Source organism: Lutra lutra, chromosome 7 (assembly GCF_902655055.1).
Source record: "Lutra lutra chromosome 7, mLutLut1.2, whole genome shotgun sequence".
NCBI lineage: Eukaryota > Metazoa > Chordata > Mammalia > Carnivora > Mustelidae > Lutra > Lutra lutra.
Window position 1 is genome coordinate 50,807,019 of NC_062284.1, and position 21,204 is coordinate 50,828,222.

The window sequence follows — 21,204 nt, forward strand, 5'->3', positions numbered from 1 at the left end:
CAGTGTTTCCATGGGCGCCTTGGGATAACCACGTACAACTGAGCATAACTCATAGGGATGATGGTGGGAAACATGGCTGTACCCAAGTCTCTTGTGGGGAAAAATGGGACAGACAAGTTTGTAAAGAGGAAGTGAAGGGAGTGAATGAAGGCTGGAGGGAGAGGGGTCTAAACAATGCAGCTTACCTTGCACCTAAAGGTTGCCTTTGGCTACTCCCTTCTGTGTGGTAGACAGTAGAGTGACCAGTAAGAGGAAGGGGGTAGATCCAGAGCAGGATGTGTCTTATCTGCAGTCCCCCATCTTGCTCTATTTCCAAAACTGCCTCTCAAGAGCCCTCAATTCCTGTTAGGCTCCTGGGGGAAGTTGCCTCAAGACAGCATCAAATCTCCAGGATATATCCAGGCCTCAGAAAAATGGTCCATTTGAGATAGCATTTCAGATCTGGAACTTGGTCAGCCAGCTCTGATGACCAGGGTTACAGGTGATGAATGGAATCATTATTGGGTTAAGTTCTCAGTGAACAATATAGTTTTTGCTTAACATTTCTGAATGCTTGTTGATTGATCAAGTTTCAGAAAATACTCTCTTCCAATGAAAAGTATTTAGATTGGGTGAGAGCATGGCCCTTGTAATCAGTTCATCCTGTCCAATGACGAGTCTAAGGAAAGAGAAGAGGGCTGTCTCTGGGATGGCCAAATATATATGCCTGCTTATCTGCATGTTATCATTTCAGTCCCAAAAACACTTTCTAAAAAACAAAACAAAAATACAAACAAAAAACAAACAAGCAAAAATACACTTTCTGCTCCTGACTCTATGCCCACTTAACTTCATTTGTGACTTTGTGGAACATCATGTAGTGAGAAAAAGCATGGGCCTGAATTGGAGCCTCAACGCCACAGTATAGTCTATGGCTAACAACATGGTGTTGCTTATGCATTGCTGTACAGCATTCTTACTAAACAACAATACTTTCATTATCTCTGATTTTATGGTTTAGGTATAAAACATCAGTCTTCAGCAGGGTGTGGTAGAGATAAGGGGAAAACTGCAAACACATCCTAAACTTTTTGAGTACTCTTGTTCATTATAGTGGTATGGGTAAAACAATTCTCAAACTATGTTAGATATATTACAAGAGTGAGCAAATGCACGCAAAGGTTAATGTTGTGAAGAGCCAGGGTTCAACCTGGACATGTGTTTATGGAATAGGTGGAGGAAACAGAGGGAAGGAAGAATCTTTTTCCTCCACCCTCTTAGGTTCAGAGACTGGGAATGTACAAGTTAAACTGACAAGAGATAGACTAGCAAGAGAAAAAACCTGAGTTACATACACATATACAGCACCAAGAGTGAACCCTAATGGATTCTATGGACTTTGAGTGATGTGTCAATGTAGGTCCATCATTTGTAACAAATGTACTGCTCTAGTGTAGGATGTTGAGAGTGGGGGAGGCTGTGCATGGGGGGTATGGGGACACAGAGTATATGAGAATTCTGCTTTCTGTTCATTTTTTTCTGTGAATCTAAAACTGTCCCAAAAAATGATGTCTATTTAGAAGGAAAAATTAAAGACAGATACTGATTTCTTCAAAAATTTCAAAGACAGAGACTGGAAATGTTACAGATTAAAAGCGGCTAAAGAGACATGGCAACTAACACTGATACCTGATACTGGGCTGGAACCCGAACTAGTGGAAGCACACAGCTGAGAGAGCATATGTTAGGCAGGAACAGCTTTTGCATGCATAACCCCTGAGTCTGTATTTCTAGGTTCTCCACATGACAAGCACAAGCCTTGTCCTACACCATCCTTACTGTCAAATGCCCATGAGAAGGAGGTGGAGAGAAGTGACTTTGGAGATTAAAGCCATTGCTTTACACAGGAGGACCTAGAGTGGGGCAGGTGCCATTTGAGGATTTGCCATAAGCTGAGAAATGAGAAGACTACCTTAATCTTAATCAAGAATGTGTGGATGGGCATACCATGTGGTCTGTCAGATTCAATGAAACCCTCTTGAGAACAAGCTTTCAGGCTCTTGGACAGGTTGCACACAGCTGCCGTGTGCCCAGAGAGGATAACCTGTGTGCACTTGTGTGGACAGACTGACCAGACCATGATAAATGATGTTGATAAAGAAGGGAACTAGACCACTGAGAAAGAAGGGGGCAATCAGACAGAAGACCTTTATTCTATCAGTGGTCTTTCATGATACTTGATGTGTGGGAACCCTTATTCTTTCAGAGACCAGCCCATGTATTCCACTTTTCTTGGTAGTAAGAAAACTATAGAGAGATCCAATGGATGGCGCATCCACATTTATCTTTTGTAGTCCAGTGGGCCATCTCCCAGACTTCTCTGCTGCTCTGTCATAATGGTTCTGAATCTCTGTGTTTGCATTTGAATGCAATTAATTTTTTTTTCTCAGTATTTATGGTAAGTCAACATCTGTACAGATTTTGTCATTAGTTAACATAGTTTGTTGTTGCCACCACTGCTGTCATTTCAATGCCTACTGCTCCTACTTCCGGCTGCCAGTGGCAGGACGCTTCACATGATTCCTCCAGGGAAAGCATCACTCAATTCCTCTCTGTCTCATACTGAGGCTCTTTACATCCTTTTGTCCTTGCAAGGGGACCTCAGAACCTCTTAGACATGCCGCCTCACTCTCAGGTGTGGAGAGAGCTATTGACCTGCGATTTCACTGTTGGCCCTCAGGTTGGATCTTGCATAACTCATTGTGGTGAGCTGATTTAAATTTCCTTCAGATGAGAGTCTACTGTCAATGTTGTCTCTACCTGTAGGAAATCTATGCTTTCCTGGGGTATGTGGGTAGATCAATAAAGCTCTCAATGCTTGATTTCGGCTCATGTCATGGTTTGAGGGTCATGAGTTCAAACTTCATGCTGGGGTTTGGCTCACTATGGAATCTGCTTGAGATTCTGTCTCTCTGCCTCTGTCCCACCGCTTCCCTTGTTCCCACTCACTCTCTAAAATAAATAAATAAAATCTTTAAAAAAATGAAAAGAAATCTGGAATTTCCTTTTCCCATTTTCCTGAGGCCATGCCATCTCTATGATGAGAAATCCAAGAGCTGCTGACTCCTCAACCAGATTCCTTCCATTAGGTATTTTATTTCTTCTCTTTCTGCCTTGTCACCATCATCTCATATCCCCTCACCTCTCCCCAGCCACACCAGCATCTTTAGAGAGAGAGAAGATCCAACTTTTGCCTGGTACAGGACTTTTGCACTTGTTATTTTTTCCTGCCTGTGATGTTCTATTTGTTTATTTATTTATTTACTTACTTATTTTTCAGTATTCTAGAATTCATTGTTTATGTACCACAACCATTGCTCCATGCAATACGTGCCCTCTGTAATACCCACACCCAATGTCTGTATTGATTAGGTCCCTAGCCTTTGGTACTGCCTCTTCTTCTTTTTTTTTTGGTGAGTTTTTCCGCTTTGTCATTCTGTCCAGACAAGAATATATGAAGGAGCAAATAAAATACACAAAAGGGTGGCAAAGACCCCAGGTAACTGTACTTTAACCAAATCAGAAGAGACCCCAAATCGTGGGGGGGGGGAGAAAGGGGATAAAAAGAAGTTCAGAAAAAAGTTCATAAAAAAAATTAAAAACAAACAAACAAACAAACAAACAAATAAAGAAGATGGCGGCTGCTTGAAGCTTGGCCGCCATCATGAATGACACAGTAACTATGCCGACCAGGAAGTTCATGACCAACCGACTACTTCAGTGCAAGCAAATGGTTATTGAAGTCCTTCATCCTGGAAAGGCAACAGTACCTAAGACAGAAATTCAGGAAAAACTAGCCAAAATGTACAAGACCACACCAGATGTCATATTTGTATTTTGATTCAGAACCCATTTTGGTGGTGGCAAGACAACTGGTTTTGGCATGATTTATGATTCCTTGGATTATGCAAAGAAAAATGAACCCAAACATAGACTTGCAAGACATGGTTTGTATGAGAAGAAAAAACCTCAAGAAAACAGCAAAAAGAATGCAAGAACAGAATGAAGAAAGTCAGGGGACTGCGAAAGCCAATGTTGGTGCTGGTAAAAAGTGAGCTGGAGATTGGACAACAGAAGGAGTAAAGATGCTGCAGTGGCTTTATCTGTGGTGATTGTGCAGATTTTTCATGAGAGGATTAATAAACTAAGAATGTTAATGTGAAAAAAAAGAAAGAAAAAAATATATATATTAGACTGGTGACTAGAACCAGGTCACCCACTTAATTTTGGGAGTATTTTGGTCTCTTAGAAGAAACTACCTCCCAAAATTTTAAAGAATGAAAAACATATATAAGGGTAAACACAATGAAGGGATGGAATATGCCTATAAAGATGAAAAATAAATTTTTTTTAATTTCTAAAAAGGGAGTTGATAAAGTAAGTTGGTTGGGAGAATAAAGAAAAAGAAAGTGGAGAGAATTTGCTCAGGCTGGAGACCAGAACAAGTCCAGAGTTAGATTTAGGGTATATTTTGATCTATTAGAAGAAGTTTTACCCCAAATATTTTAGAAGAAAAAACCCTGTGTGTATACAAAAAATAAAGTTAGATACAATGAAGGATAAAATATGACTGTAATAATGAAGGTTCAAAAAAGATTATTTTTTTTATGAAAGGTGTTAAGATAAACTAGATAAAAAACGTTAAAAAAGGAAAGGGTAAAAGTTAAAAAAAATTAGCAGAAGAAAAAAATAAAATTAAAAAAAAATTATATTAACTGCAAGACAAAGAATCATGGGGAGAAAGCCATGAGTTCCATGCTTTGCTTTCTCCTCCTCTGGAATTCCACTGTTCTCCTTGGTAAGTGAACTTGGTCTTGGCTGGATTTCTTGTTGATCTTCTGGGGGAGGGGCCTATTGTAGTGATTCTCAAGTGTCTTTGCCTGAGGTGGACTTGCCCCGCCCTTACCAGGGGCCAGGCTAAGTAATCCGCTCAGGTTTGCTTTTGGGAGCTTTTGTTCCCTGAACACTTTCCATAGAGTTCCAGAGGATGGGAATGAAAATGGCGGCCTCCCAATCTCTGGCCCAGAGGAGCCGAGAGCTTGGGACCCCACTCTTCAGTACGCCCTCAGAGAAAAGCTCTCAATCACTCCTGTCTCCCTGGCCTCCAGCTGCGTTCCGAACTCACCCAGCCTGTGACTGGTTCAAGGTAACCCCGAGCTGAGAGCTCAATCCTCAGCTCTGTCTCTGTAGCCAGCTTCCCTGCTCTAATACCTGCAAGTTCTGTGACACTCAGACACCCCGGATACTTCCGTGACCCTGCAGGACCTGGGGCCACACTACCCTGCGTGGGCTTCACCCTGGTTTAGCCTCTGGAGCGATGTCCCTCAGTGGAGCAGACTTTTAAAAGTCCTGATTTAGTGCTCCGTTGTTCCGCCACTTGCCAGGAGCCGGCCCCTCCCCCCGTGGTCTGTCTTCCCGTCGCTTTGGATTCACTTCTCCACCGGTCCTACCTTTCAGAAAGTGGTCGATTTTCTGTTTCTAGAAATGCTGTTCTTCTTCTCTTCAATCTCCCATTGGATCTGTAGGTGTTTGCAATGGTTTGATAAGCTATTTAGCTAATTTCCTGCTACCTGATGTAGTCTCAACCTGCTACTTCTCCGCCATCTTGACTCCTCCACCCTTCTGCCCATTTTTTGATGTGATTATCTGTTTTGTGTGTGTTACATTTGAGGAGTTCTTTATAATCTTGGATATCAGCCCTTTGTCCATACTGTCATTTGTGAATATCTTTTCCCATTCTGTGGGTTGCCTCTTTGTTTTGTTGACTGTTTCCTTTGCTATGCAGAAGTTTCTCATCTTGAAGAAGTCCTAAAGTTCATTTTTCTTCTGATTCCTTTGCCTTTGGAGACATAACAGAGAAACAAACAGGATTTTGGAGAAGGGTGGGGGGTTGGGTGAGCCTGGGCGTGGGTATTACAGAGGGCACGTATTGCATGGAGCAATGGTTGTGGTACATAAACAATGAATTCTAGAATACTGAAAAATAAGTAAGTAAATAAATAAATAAACAAATAGAACATCACAGGCAGGAAAAAATAACAAGTGCAAAAGTCCTGTACCAGGCAAAAGTTGGATCTTCTCTCTCTCTAAAGATGCTGGTGTGGCTGGGGAGAGGTGAGGGGATATGAGATGATGGTGACAAGGCAGAAAGAGAAGAAATAAAATACCTAATGGAAGGAATCTGGTTGAGGAGTCAGCAGCTCTTGGATTTCTCATCATAGAGATGGCATGGCCTCAGGAAAATGGGAAAAGGAAATTCCAGATTTCTTTTCATTTTTTTAAAGATTTTATTTATTTATTTTAGAGAGTGAGTGGGAACAAGGGAAGCGGTGGGACAGAGGCAGAGAGACAGAATCTCAAGCAGATTCCATAGTGAGCCAAACCCCAGCATGAAGTTCGAACTCATGACCCTCAAACCATGACATGAGCCGAAATCAAGCATTGAGAGCTTTATTGATCTACCCACATACCCCAGGAAAGCATAGATTTCCTACAGGTAGAGACAACATTGACAGTAGACTCTCATCTGAAGGAAATTTAAATCAGCTCACCACAATGAGTTATGCAAGATCCAACCTGAGGGCCAACAGTGAAATCGCAGGTCAATAGCTCTCTCCACACCTGAGAGTGAGGCGGCATGTCTAAGAGGTTCTGAGGTCCCCTTGCAAGGACAAAAGGATGTAAAGAGCCTCAGTATGAGACAGAGAGGAATTGAGTGATGCTTTCCCTGGAGGAATCATGTGAAGCGTCCTGCCACTGGCAGCCGGAAGTAGGAGCAGTAGGCATTGAAATGACAGCAGTGGTGGCAACAACAAACTATGTTAACTAATGACAAAATCTGTACAGATGTTGACTTACCATAAATACTGAGAAAAAAAAATTAATTGCATTCAAATGCAAACACAGAGATTCAGAACCATTATGACAGAGCAGCAGAGAAGTCTGGGAGATGGCCCACTGGACTACAAAAGATAAATGTGGATGCGCCATCCATTGGATCTCTCTATAGTTTTCTTACTACCAAGAAAAGTGGAATACATGGGCTGGTCTCTGAAAGAATAAGGGTTCCCACACATCAAGTATCATGAAAGACCACTGATAGAATAAAGGTCTTCTGTCTGATTGCCCCCTTCTTTCTCAGTGGTCTAGTTCCCTTCTTTATCAACATCATTTATCATGGTCTGGTCAGTCTGTCCACACAAGTGCACACAGGTTATCCTCTCTGGGCACACGGCAGCTGTGTGCAACCTGTCCAAGAGCCTGAAAGCTTGTTCTCAAGAGGGTTTCATTGAATCTGACAGACCACATGGTATGCCCATCCACACATTCTTGATTAAGATTAAGGTAGTCTTCTCATTTCTCAGCTTATGGCAAATCCTCAAATGGCACCTGCCCCACTCTAGGTCCTCCTGTGTAAAGCAATGGCTTTAATCTCCAAAGTCACTTCTCTCCACCTCCTTCTCATGGGCATTTGACAGTAAGGATGGTGTAGGACAAGGCTTGTGCTTGTCATGTGGAGAACCTAGAAATACAGACTCAGGGGTTATGCATGCAAAAGCTGTTCCTGCCTAACATATGCTCTCTCAGCTGTGTGCTTCCACTAGTTCGGGTTCCAGCCCAGTATCAGGTATCAGTGTTAGTTGCCATGTCTCTTTAGCCGCTTTTAATCTGTAACATTTCCAGTCTCTGTCTTTGAAATTTTTGAAGAAATCAGTATCTGTCTTTAATTTTTCCTTCTAAATAGACATCATTTTTTGGGACAGTTTTAGATTCACAGAAAAAAATGAACAGAAAGCAGAATTCTCATATACTCTGTGTCCCCATACCCCCCATGCACAGCCTCCCCCACTCTCAACATCCTACACTAGAGCAGTACATTTGTTACAAATGATGGACCTACATTGACACATCACTCAAAGTCCATAGAATCCATTAGGGTTCACTCTTGGTGCTGTATATGTGTATGTAACTCAGGTTTTTTCTCTTGCTAGTCTATCTCTTGTCAGTTTAACTTGTACATTCCCAGTCTCTGAACCTAAGAGGGTGGAGGAAAAAGATTCTTCCTTCCCTCTGTTTCCTCCACCTATTCCATAAACACATGTCCAGGTTGAACCCTGGCTCTTCACAACATTAACCTTTGCGTGCATTTGCTCACTCTTGTAATATATCTAACATAGTTTGAGAATTGTTTTACCCATACCACTATAATGAACAAGAGTACTCAAAAAGTTTAGGATGTGTTTGCAGTTTTCCCCTTATCTCTACCACACCCTGCTGAAGACTGATGTTTTATACCTAAACCATAAAATCAGAGATAATGAAAGTATTGTTGTTTAGTAAGAATGCTGTACAGCAATGCATAAGCAACACCATGTTGTTAGCCATAGACTATACTGTGGCGTTGAGGCTCCAATTCAGGCCCATGCTTTTTCTCACTACATGATGTTCCACAAAGTCACAAATGAAGTTAAGTGGGCATAGAGTCAGGAGCAGAAAGTGTATTTTTGCTTGTTTGTTTTTTGTTTGTATTTTTGTTTTGTTTTTTAGAAAGTGTTTTTGGGACTGAAATGATAACATGCAGATAAGCAGGCATATATATTTGGCCATCCCAGAGACAGCCCTCTTCTCTTTCCTTAGACTCGTCATTGGACAGGATGAACTGATTACAAGGGCCATGCTCTCACCCAATCTAAATACTTTTCATTGGAAGAGAGTATTTTCTGAAACTTGATCAATCAACAAGCATTCAGAAATGTTAAGCAAAAACTATATTGTTCACTGAGAACTTAACCCAATAATGATTCCATTCATCACCTGTAACCCTGGTCATCAGAGCTGGCTGACCAAGTTCCAGATCTGAAATGCTATCTCAAATGGACCATTTTTCTGAGGCCTGGATATATCCTGGAGATTTGATGCTGTCTTGAGGCAACTTCCCCCAGGAGCCTAACAGGAATTGAGGGCTCTTGAGAGGCAGTTTTGGAAATAGAGCAAGATGGGGGACTGCAGATAAGACACATCCTGCTCTGGATCTACCCCCTTCCTCTTACTGGTCACTCTACTGTCTACCACACAGAAGGGAGTAGCCAAAGGCAACCTTTAGGTGCAAGGTAAGCTGCATTGTTTAGACCCCTCTCCCTCCAGCCTTCATTCACTCCCTTCACTTCCTCTTTACAAACTTGTCTGTCCCATTTTTCCCCACAAGAGACTTGGGTACAGCCATGTTTCCCACCATCATCCCTATGAGTTATGCTCAGTTGTACGTGGTTATCCCAAGGCGCCCATGGAAACACTGCTTTGAATGTCTCAGTGCCTTATGACACTTTCCCCAGTGTAAATCTTAGTGTGTCTACTATGATGCCCAAGCCCAGATCTGCCTGTATTTTCCTGATGCACCCATTCCATTTTTGCTGATCTCTGATTCTCTATAAAGACAGAAGTTAGGGTGCCTGTGTGGCCCAATCAGTTAAGTGTCTGCCTTTGGGTCAATTCATGATCCCAGGGTCATGGGCTCAAGACCTGCATCTCAGGCTCCCTGCTCAACAGGGAACTTGCTTCTCCCTCTCTCTCTGATGCTCTCCCATTTATTCTCTCTCTGTGTCAAATAAATCAATAAAATCTTTTAAAAAATGAAGATAGAATTTAGAGATTCTCAGTCTATCCCTCCCTCCTAATCAGAAACTTCAATCACTGTCTCCTCTACTAAATCAGAATTTAAAACTGAACTTTTAGGGGCGCCTGGGTGGCTCAGTGGGTTAAGCCGCTGCCTTCGGCTCAGGTCATGATCTCGGAGTCCTGGGATGGAGCCTCGCATCGGGCTCTCTGCTCAGCAGGGAGCCTGCTTCCTCCTCTCTCTCTGCCTGCCTCTCTGCCTGCTTGTGATCTCTCTGTCAAATAAATAAATAAAATCTTAAAAAAAAAAAACTGAACTTTTAATTTTGACTCTTGAAGGAACAATATCAGTAGTGGTAATAATAATATTAAAATTCTATTAGGGCTTACTGTGTGTTTTCAATAGGGTTACCATAAAATTTACTGTCTGAATTGAGACATTTTTGAGAGTGAGGAGGGACTTTATTATTTATTAGTCAAGAGAATAAGCATAAATAGGTATGGCTCTGGACAAACAGGGTTTTGGTTTCATAGCTAGGAACCAGTTTCATAGCTAGGAACCAGTTTCACATGATAGAGGGTTAAAGGAGCTCTCTGTGGTCTCTCTTGTAAGGGCACTAATCCCATTCACGAGTGCTCCACCTTCGTGACATAATCACCTCTCAAAGGCCTCACCTCTAAATACCATCCCATTGAGAGTTAGGTTTTAATATACAAATTTGGGGTATGGGTGGGGAAACAAACATTCAGTCTATAGCATCTTAGAATAAGGTATTTTAAGTATTCCTAATTTACAGATAAGGAAACAAAATACAGAAGTTGATATATTACTGATCTTTAAAATCATAACACAGGACTTTTGGGTATTAATCTGCTCTTATCCAGAAAAATGTCAGTTGGTATTACAGGAATAATTAAGAGGTGAACTTATTCCACATCACTGTCCAAACAACCCTAGTTGCTATGCATTTAAATTCTCTTTTATTAGTGCTTTGCCAGTCATCCAGCTTGTGTGTTTTATAGATGATGAAACTGAGGTCCAGAGAGGTGGAAAAATTTTCCTGAATAGAACATACCAGGCATGAAGCTGCAACTAATACATATGGTCTCCTCACTCTACAGGTTCTAGTCAAATTCTCAAGAGCTGTTGATGGAAATAAATATCACATTGTATGTGCCTAAAGAAATGACAACTGTGATGTATGTCAAACTACTTGAGAAAAATTCTGAGAGATTGATATCACATTTTAATCTGTGTAATGAAGATAAATACAGCAACTGGTGATTTAATGGATGGGAAATGACAGTAATGGTCACAGACTCATTCTCAGTAATGGGTCAGAGACTCAATCTACACTGGATAACTGTCCTCATGACCTAGATAACAACAGAGATGATGCAGACATTCTCAGAACCATGTTTTAAAACAGGGGTTTGAGGCAAACAAGACTCAAGTCTCACTCCTTGGAGAAAGTCCCATTGCTGGAAGGGACATTCTTCTACTGCTCATATTCTTAGTCAACTTCACTGTTTTTCAGCTGCATCCTTTTCCTTGTCTGGTACCTACCTCCCCCTTTCCACCATCCTCACACACAAGACAGTCTCCTGTTCTTTTGCCCATGTCAGCCCCCTTCCTGGGGCTATGCTCTACCTCTGTGATGTATTTTCAGTGTCTTCTCCTATACTGACTCTTTCCTCAAGATATGCAGACCCTCAGGTGACCTCCCCAGCCACTCCCATCATGCTGGTGCAAAATTTGCTCCATCTCTTCACTGTCAGCCTCCTTGTTAAATCCATTTCTTTGTATCTCACTTTCTTTTTAATATAGCCAAATAAGTGTGCTCTGAAAGTATTCCACCAAATACCCCATTGATCTCCTGATTATTACATCTCATCATTTAATAAGATATTTCCTTCTTGGCAGTATAGACATTTTAACAATGTTTATTCTTCCAATCCAAGAACATGGAATGGTCTTCCATCTTTTTGTGTCTTCTTCAATTTCTTTCATGAGTGTTCTGTAGTTCCTCGAGTACAGATCCTTTACCTCTTTGGTTAAGTTTATTCCCAGGTATCTTGTGGTTCTTGGTGCTATAGTAAATGGAATCAATTCTCTAATTTCCCTTTCTGTATTTTCATTGTTAGTGTATAAGAAAGCCACTGATTTCTGTACATTGACTTTGTATCCTGCCACGTTACTGAATTGCTGTATGAGTTCTAGTAGTTTGGGGGTGGAGTCTTTTGGGTTTTCCATCTAAAGAATCATGTCATCTGCTAAGAGAGAGAGTTTGATTTCTTCATTGCCACTTTGGATACCTTTTATTTCTCTTTGTTGTCTGATTGCTGTTGCTAGGACTTCTAATACTATGTTGAACAAGAGTGGTGAGAGTGGGCATCATTGTCATGTTCCTGATTCAAAGGGAAGGCTGCAAGCTTTTTCCCATTGAGGATGATATTTGCTGTGGGTCTTTCATAGATAGATTTTATGAAGTTCAGAAATGTTCCCCCTATCCTTATACTTTGAAGCATTTTAATCAGGAACAGATACTGGATTTTGTCAAATGCTTTTTCTGCATCAATTGAGAGGACCATGTGGTTCTTCTCTCTTCTCTTATTGATTTGTTCTATCACATTGATTGATTTGCAAATGTTGAACCATCCTTGTAACCCAGGGATGAATCCCACCTGGTCATGGTGGATAATCTTTTTAATGTGCTGTTGGATCCTGTTTGCTAGGATCTTTTTGAGAATCTTAGCATCCATATTTATCAGTGATATTGGTCTGAAATTCTCCTTTTTGGTAGGGTCTTTACCTGGTTTGGGTATCAAGGTAATGCTGGCTTCATGGAAAGAGTCTGGAAGTTTTCCTTCTACTTCAATTTTTTGAAATAGCTTCAGGAGAATAGGTGTTATTTCTTCTTTGAAAGTTTGGTAGAATTCCCCAGGGAACCCATCAGGTCCTAGGCTCCAGTTTTTTGGGAGGTTTTTGATCACTGCTTCAATCTCGTTACTAGATATCAGTCTATTCAGGTTGTCAATTTCTTCCTGGTTCAATTTTGGGAGTTTATAGTTTTCCAGGAATGCATCCATTTCATCTAGGTTGCTTAGCTTATTGGCATACAATTGTTGATAATAACTTCTGATGATTGTTTCTACTTCCTTGGTGTTAGTTGTGATCTCTCCCTTTTCATTCATAATTTTATTAACTTGGGATTTCTCTCTTTTCTTTTGGATTAGTGTGGCAATGGTTTATCGATCTTATTGATTCTTTCAAAAAACCATCTTCTAGTTTCATTGATACGTTCTACTGTATCTCTGGTTTCTACCTCATTGATCTCAGCTCTAATCTTGATGATTTCCCTTCTTATGTGTGGAGTTGGTTTGATTTGTTGTTGGTTTTCTAGCTCTTTAAGGTGTAGAGACAGCTGGTGTGTTCTGGATTTTTCAATTTTTTTGAGGGAGGCTTGGATGGCTATGTATTTCCCCCTTAGGACCGCCTTTGCTGTATCCCATAGATTTTGGACCGAAGTGTCTTCATTCTCATTGGTTTCCATGAATTGTTTCAGTTCTTCTTTGGTCTGGTTGATCCAAGCATTCTTAAGCAAGTTGGTCTTTAGCTTCCAGGTGTTTGAGTTCCTTCTGAACTTTTCCTTGTGATTGAGCTCCAGTTTCAAAGCATCATGATCTGAGAATGTGCAGGGAATAATCTCAGCCTTTTGGTATCAGTTGAGTCCTGATTTGTGACCCAGTATGTGGTCTATTCCGGAGAAGGTTCCATGTGCACTTGAGAAGAATGAGTATTCTGTTGTTTTAGGGTGGAATATTCTGTATATATCTATGAGTTCCATCTGGTCCAATGTGTCATTCAATGCTCTTGTTTCTTTATTGATTTTCTGCTTCAATGATCTGTTTATTACTGAGAGAGGCGTGTTAAGATCTCCTACTCTCAATGTATTCATATCAATCTGACTTTTTATCTTGATTAATAGTTTTCTTGTTAATTGGATGCTCCCATATTGGGGGTGTAGATATTTACAATTGTTAGATCATCTTGGTGGAGAGTCCCTTTAAGAATTATGTAATGTCCTTCTGTCTATACTGACTAGAGCAATCTATACTTTTAATGCCATTCCAATCAAAATTCCACTGGTATTTTTCAAAGAGCTGGAGTAAATAATCAAAAAATTTGTATGGAATCAGAAGAGACCCCGAATTGCTAAGGAAATGTTGAAAAACAAAAATAAAACTGGCGGCATCACATTACCTGATTTCAAGCTTTACTACAAAGCTGTGATCACCAAGACAGCATGGTACTGGCATAAAAACAGACACATAGACCAGTGGAACAGACTAGAGAGCCCAGATATGGACCCTCAACTCTATGGACAGTTAATCTTTGAGAAAATAGGAAAAAATATACAGTGGAAAAAAGACAGTCTCTTCAATAAATGGTGCTGGGAAAACTGGACAGCTATATGTAGAAGAATGAAACTCGACCATTCTCTTACACCGTACACAAAGATAAACTCGAAATGGATAAAGGACCTCAACGTGAGACAGGAATCCATCAGAATCCTAGAGGAGAGCATAGGCAGTAACCTCTTGGATATCAGCCACAGCAACTTCTTTCAAAATATGTCTCCAAAGGCAAAGGAAAGAAAAGTGAAAATGAACTTCTGGGACTTCATCAAGATCAAAAGCTTCTGCTCAGCAAAGGAAACAGTCAAGAAAACAAAGAGGCAACCCACGGAATGGGAGAAGATATTTGCAAATGACAGTACAGACAAAAGGTTGATATCCAGGATCTATAAAGAACTCCTCAAACTCAACACACACAAAACAGATAATCATATCAAAAAATGGGCAGAAGATATAAACAGACACTTTTCCAATGAAGACATACAAATGGCTATCAGATACATGAAAAAATGTTCATCCTCACTAGCCATCAGGGAAATTCAAATTAAAACCACATTGAGATACCACCTTACACCACTTAGAATGGCCAAAATTAACAATACAGCAAACAACATGTGTTGGAGAGGATGTGGAGAAAGGGGAACCCTTTTACACTGTTGGTGGGAATGCAAGTTGGTGCAGCCTCTTTGGAGAACAGTATGGAGATTCCTCAAGAAATTAAAAATAGAACTTCCCTATGACCCTGCCATTGCACTACTGGGTATTTACCCCAAAGATACAGATGTAGTGAAAAGAAGGGCCATCTGTACCCCAATGTTTATAGCAGCAATGGCCACGGTCGCCAAACTGTGGAAAGAACCAAGATGCCCTTCAGCGGACGAATGGATAAGGAAGATGTGGTCCATATACACTATGGGGTATTATACCTCCATCAGAAAGGATGAATACCCAGGGAAGAGTCAAGATGGCGGAGAAGTAGCAGGCTGAGACTACTTCAGGTAGCAGGAGATCAGCTAGATAGCTTATCTAAAGATTGCAAACACCTACAAATCCAACGGGAGATCGAAGAGAAGAAGAACAGCAATTCTAGAAACAGAAAATCAACCACTTTCTGAAAGGTAGGACTGGCGGAGTAGTGAATCCAAAGTGACGGGAAGATAGACCATGGGGGGAGGGGCCGGCTCAAGGCAGGCAGCGGAGCAATGGAGCACAAAATCAGGACTTTTATAAAAGTCTGTTCCACTGAGGGACATCACTCCAGAGGCTTAACCGGGGTGAAGCCCACGTGGGGTCAGCATGGCCTCAGGTCCCTCAGGGTCACAGAAGGATTGAGGGGTGTCTGAGTGTTGTAGAGCTTGCAGGTATTAGAACAGGGAAGCCGGCTACAGAGACAGAGCTGAGGTCACAGAGCTCACAGCTCAGGGTTACCTTGAACCGTCAGCTCGGAGCACGGCCGGAGGCCAAGGTGACAGGAACAATTGGGCACTGTTCTCTGAGGGCTCACTGAGGATTGGGGCCCCGGGCTCTCGGCTCCTCCTGCTGGAGATTAGGTGGCCGCCATCTTCATTCCCGTCCTCCAGAACTTTACAGAGTAAAGCTCTCAGGGAACAAAAGCTCCAGAAAGCAAACCCCGAGCGGATTACTCAGCCCAACCCCTGGTAAGGGCGATGCAATTCTGCCTGGGGCAAAGACACTTGAGAATCACTACAACAGGCCCCTCCCTCAGAAGATCAACAAGAAATCCAGCCAGGGCCAAGTTCACCTACCAAGGAGTGCAGTTTCAATACCAAGGAGAGCAGCGGAATTCTAGAGGAGGAGAAAGCAAAGCATGGAACTCATGGCTTTCTCCCCATGCTTCTTTAGCCTTGCAGTTAATTTAATTTTTTTTCTTTTTCAATTTTTTCCCCTTCTTCTGCTAAATTTTTTTAACTTTTATCCTTTTCTTTTTAAACATTTTTAACTAGTTTATCTAATATATATATATTTTTCCTTTTTATATCTTTTCTTTATTCGTTTTCTGTTTTAATTGTTTCTTTTTTTTTTTTTTCTTTCTGAAACTCTTTTTGTCCCCTTTCTCCCCCCTCACGACTTGGGATCTCTTCTGATTTGGTTAAAGCATATTTTCCTGGGGTTGTTGCCACCCTTTTAGTATTTTACTTGCTCCTTCATATACTCTTATCTGGACAAAATGACAAGGCGGAAAAATTCACCACAAAAAAAAGAACAAGAGGCAGTACCAAAGGCTAGGGGCCTAATCAATACAGACATTGGTAATATGTCAGATCTAGAGTTCAGAATGACGATTCTTAAGGTTCTAGCCGGGCACGAAAAAGGCATGGGAGATATTAGAGAAACCCTCTCTGGAGATATAAAAGCCCTTTCTGGAGAAATAAAAGAACTAAAATCTAACCAAGTTGAAATATAAAAAGCTATTAATGAGGTACAATAAAAAATGGAGGCTCTCGGGCGCCTGGGTGGCTCAGTGGGTTAAAGCCTCTGCCTTCAGCTCACGTCATGATCCCAGGGTCCTGGGATCGAGCCCCACATCAGGCTCTCTGCTCAGCAGGGAGCTTGCTTTTCCCTCTCTCTCTCTGCCTGCCTCTCTGCCTGCTTGTGATCTCTCTCTGTCAACTAAATAAATAAAATCTTTAAAAAAAAATGGAGGCTCCCACTGCTAGGATAAATGAGGCGGAAGAAAGAATTAGTGATATAGAAAACCAAATGACAGAGAATAAAGCTGAGCAAAAGAGGGACAAACAGCTACTGGGCCACGAGGGGAGAATTCGAGAGATAAGTGACACCATAAAATGAAACAACATTAGAATAATTGGGATTCCAGAAGAAGAGGAAACAGAGAGGGGAGCAGAAGGTATGTTGGAGAGACTTATTGGAGAGAATTTCCCCAATATGGCAAAGGGAACAAGCATCAAAATCCAGGAGGTGCAGAGAACCCCCCTCAAAATCAAGAAGAATAGGTCCACACCTCGTCACCTAATAGTAAAATTTACAAGTCTTAGTGACAAAGAGAAACTCCTGAAAGCAGCCCAGGAAAAGAAGTCTGTAACATACAATGGTAAAAATATTAGATTGGCAGCAGACTTATCCACAGAGACCTGGCAGGCCAGAAAGAACTGGCATGATATATTCAGAGCACTAAACGAGAAAAACATGCAGCCAAGAATACTACATCCAGCTAGGCTATCATTGAAAATAGGAGAGATTAAAAGCTTCCAAGACAAACAAAAACTGAAAGAATTTGCAAACACCAAACCAGCTCTACAGGAGATATTGAAAGGGGTCCTCTAAGCAAAGAGAGACCCTAAAAGTAGTAGATCAGAAAGGAACAGAGACAATATACGGTGACAGTCACCTTACGGGCAATACAATGGCACTAAATTCATATCTCTCAATAGTTACCCTGAATGTTAATGGGCTAAATGCCCCAATCAAAAGGCACAGGGTATCAGAATGGATAAAAAAACAAAACCCATCTATATGCTGCCTACAAGAAACTCATTTTAGACCCAAAGGCACCTCCAGATTTAAAGTGAGGGGGTGGAAGACAATTTATCATGCTAATGGGCATCAGAAGAAAGCTGGGGTGGCATTCCTTATATCGGATCAATTAGATTTTAAGCCAAAGACTATAATAAGAGATGAGGAAGGATGCTATTTCATACTCAAAAGGTCTGTCCAACAAGAAGATCTAACAGTTTTAAATATCTGTGCCCCTAACATGGGAGCAGCCAACTATATAAGCCAATTAATAACAAAATCAAAGAAACACATTGACAATAATACAATAATAGTAGGGGGTTTTAACACTCCCCTCACTAAAATGGACAGATCATCCTAGCAAAAGATCAACAAGGAAATAAAGGCCTTAAATGACACACTGGACCAGGTGGACATCACAGATATATTCACATTTCATCCCAAAACAACAGAATACACATTCTTCTCTAGTGCACATGGAACATTCTCCAGAATAGATCACATCCTGGGTCTTAAATCGGGTCTCAACTGGTATCAAAAGACTGGGATCATTCCCTGCATATTTTCAAACCACAATGCTCTGAAGCTAGAACTCAATCACAAGAGGAAATTTGGAAAGAACCCAAATACATGGAGACTAAACAGCATCCTTCTAAAGAATGAATGGGTCAACCAGGAAATTAAAGAAGAATTGAAAAAATTCATGGAAACAAATGGTAATGAAAACACAATGGTTCAAAATCTGTGGGACACAGCAAAGGCAGTCCTGAGAGGAAAATATATAGCGGTACAAGCCTTTCTCAAGAAACAAGAAAGGTCTCAGGTACACAACCTAACTCTACACCTAAAGGAGCTGGAGAAAGGACAAGAAAGAAACCCTAAACCCAGCAAGAGAAGAGAAATCATAAAGATCAGAGCAGAAATCAATGAAATAGAAACAAAAAAAAAAAAACCAAAAAACAATAGAACAAATCAACAAAACTAGGAGCTGGTTCTTTGAAAGAATTAAGAAGATTGATAAACCCCTGGCCAGACTTATCAAAAAGAAAAGAGAAAGGACCCAAATAAATAAAATCATGAATGAAAGAGGAGAGATCACAACTAACACCAAAGAAATACAAATAATTATAAGAACATACTATGAGCAACTCTATGCCAACATATTTGACAATCTGGAAGAAATGGATGCATTCCTAGAGACATATAAACTACCACAACTGAACCAGGAAGAAATAGAAAGCGTGAACAGACCCATAACCAGTAAGGAGATTGAAACAGTCATCAAAAATCTCCAAACAAACAAAAGCCCAGGGCCGGATGGCTTCCCAGGGGAATTCTACCAAACATTTAAAGAAGAATTAATTCCTAGTCTCCTGAAAGTGTTCCCAAAAATAGAAACGGAAGGAAAACTTCCAAACTCATTTTATGAGGCCAGCATCACCTTGATCCCAAAACCAGACAAAGATCCCATCAAAAAAGAGAATTACAGACCAATATCCTTGATGAACACAGATGCGAAAATTCTCACCAAAATACTAGCCAGTAGGATCCAACAGTACATTAAAAGGATTTTTCACCACAGCCAAGTGGGATTTATTCCAGGGCTGCAAGGTTGATTCAACATCCACAATCAATCAATGTGATACAATACATTAATAAAAGAAAGAATGAGAACCATATGATACTCTCAAATAGATGCTGAAAAAGCATTTGACAAAGTACAGCATCCCTTCCTGATCAAAACTCTTCAAAGTGTAGGGACAGAGGGCACATACCTTAATATTATCAAAGCCATCTATGAAAAGCCCACCTCAAATATCATTCTCAATGGAGAAAAACTGAAAGCTTTTCTGCTAAGGTCAGGAACACGACAGGGATGTCCGTTATCACCACTGCTATTCAACATAGTACCAGAAGTCCTAGCCTCAGCAATCAGACAGATCAGCAATCAGACAAATACCTCAGCAGGCATCCAAATCAGCAAAGAAGAAGTCAAACTATCACTCTTTGCAGATGATATGACACTATATGTGGAAAACCCAAAAGACTCCACTCCAAAACTGCTAGAACTTGTACAGGAATTCAGTAAAGTGTCAGGATTTAAAATCAATGCACAGAAATCAGTTGCACTTCTTTACACCAACAACAAGACAGAAGACAGAGAAATTAAGGAGTCCATCCCATTTGCAATTGCACCCAAAACTATAAGATACCTAGGAATAAACCTAACCAAAGAGGCTAAGAATCTATACACAGAAAACCATAAAGTACTCATGAAAGAAATTGAGGAAGACACAAAGAAATGAAAAAACGTTCCATGCTCCTGGATTGGAAGAATAAATATTGTGAAAATGTCTATGCTACCTAAAGCAATCTACACATTTAATGCAATTCCTATCAAAGTACCATCCATTTTTTTCAAAGAAATGGAACAAAGAATCCTAAAATTTATATGGAACCAGAAAAGACCTCGAATAGCCAAAGGAATATTGAAAAAGAAAGCCAAAGTTGGTGGCATCACAATTCCGGACTTCAAGCTCTATTACCAAGCTGTCATCATGAAGACAGCATGGTACTGGCACAAAAACAGACACATAGATCAATGGAACAGAATAGAGAGCCCAGAAACAGACCCTCAACTCTTTGGTCAACTCATCTTTGACAAAGTAGGAAAGAATGTCCAATGGAAAAAAGACAGCCTCTTCAATAAATGGTGTTGGGCACATTGGACAGCCACATGCAGAAAAATGAAATTGGATCATTTCCTTACACCACACATGAAAATAGACTCCAAATGGATGAAGGATCTCAATGCGAGAAAGGAATCCCTCAAAATCCTTAAGGAGAACACAGGCAGCAACCTCTTCGACCTCAGCCGCAGCAACATCTTCCTAGGAACATCGCCAAAGGCAAGGGAAGCAAGGGCAAAAATGAAGTATTGGGACTTCATCAAGATCAAAAGCTTTTGCACAGCAAAGGAAACAGTTAAGAAAACCAAAACCAAAAGACAACTGACAGAATGGGAGAAGATATTTGCAAACGACATATCAGATAAAGGGCTAGTGTCCAAAATCTATAAAGAATTTAGCAAACTCAACACCCAAAGAACAGATAATCCAATGAAGAAATGGGCAGAAGACATTAACAGACATTTCTGCAAAGAAGACATCCAGATGGCCAACAGACACATGAAAAAGTGCTCCATATCACTCGGCATCAGGGAAATACAAACAAAACCACAATGAGATATCACCCCACAGCAGTCAGAATGGCTAAAATTAACAAGTCAGGAAATGACAGATGCTGGCGAGGATGCGGAGAAAGGGGAACCCTCCTACACTGTTGGTGGGAATGCAAGCTGGTGCAACCACTCTGGAAAACAGCATGGAGGTTCCTCAAAATGTTGAAAATAGAACTACCCTATGACCCAGCAATTGCACTACTGGGTATTTACCCTAAAGATACAAACGTAGTGATCCTAAGGGACATGTGCACCTGAATGTTTATAGCAGCAATGTCTACAATAGCCAAACTATGGAAAGAACCTAGATGTCCATCAACAGATGAATGGATAAAGAAGATGTGGTATATATACACAATGGAATACTCTGCAGCCATCAAAAGAAATGAAATCTTGCC

The 21,204-nt window shown here is 40.8% G+C and overlaps 2 protein-coding genes and 1 pseudogene across 2 annotated transcripts in view; 1 reads left to right on the forward strand and 2 right to left on the reverse strand.

Annotated features, from left to right (window-relative positions):
* Positions 1 to 324, reverse strand: part of LOC125105328 (ribonuclease pancreatic-like) — a 182,063-nt gene extending 181,739 nt beyond the window's left edge. Inside the window, exon 1 of the mRNA XM_047738710.1 lies at positions 186 to 324. The gene's annotated coding sequence lies outside the window, so the exon portion shown is untranslated. The remainder of the gene's footprint in view (positions 1 to 185) is intronic.
* LOC125105325 (epididymal secretory protein E3-beta-like) overlaps positions 1 to 21,204 on the reverse strand; it is a 164,917-nt gene that overhangs the window by 66,251 nt on the left and 77,462 nt on the right. The gene's annotated exons all lie outside the window — the stretch shown is intronic.
* On the forward strand, positions 3,683 to 4,208 carry LOC125105336 (40S ribosomal protein S24-like; annotated as a pseudogene).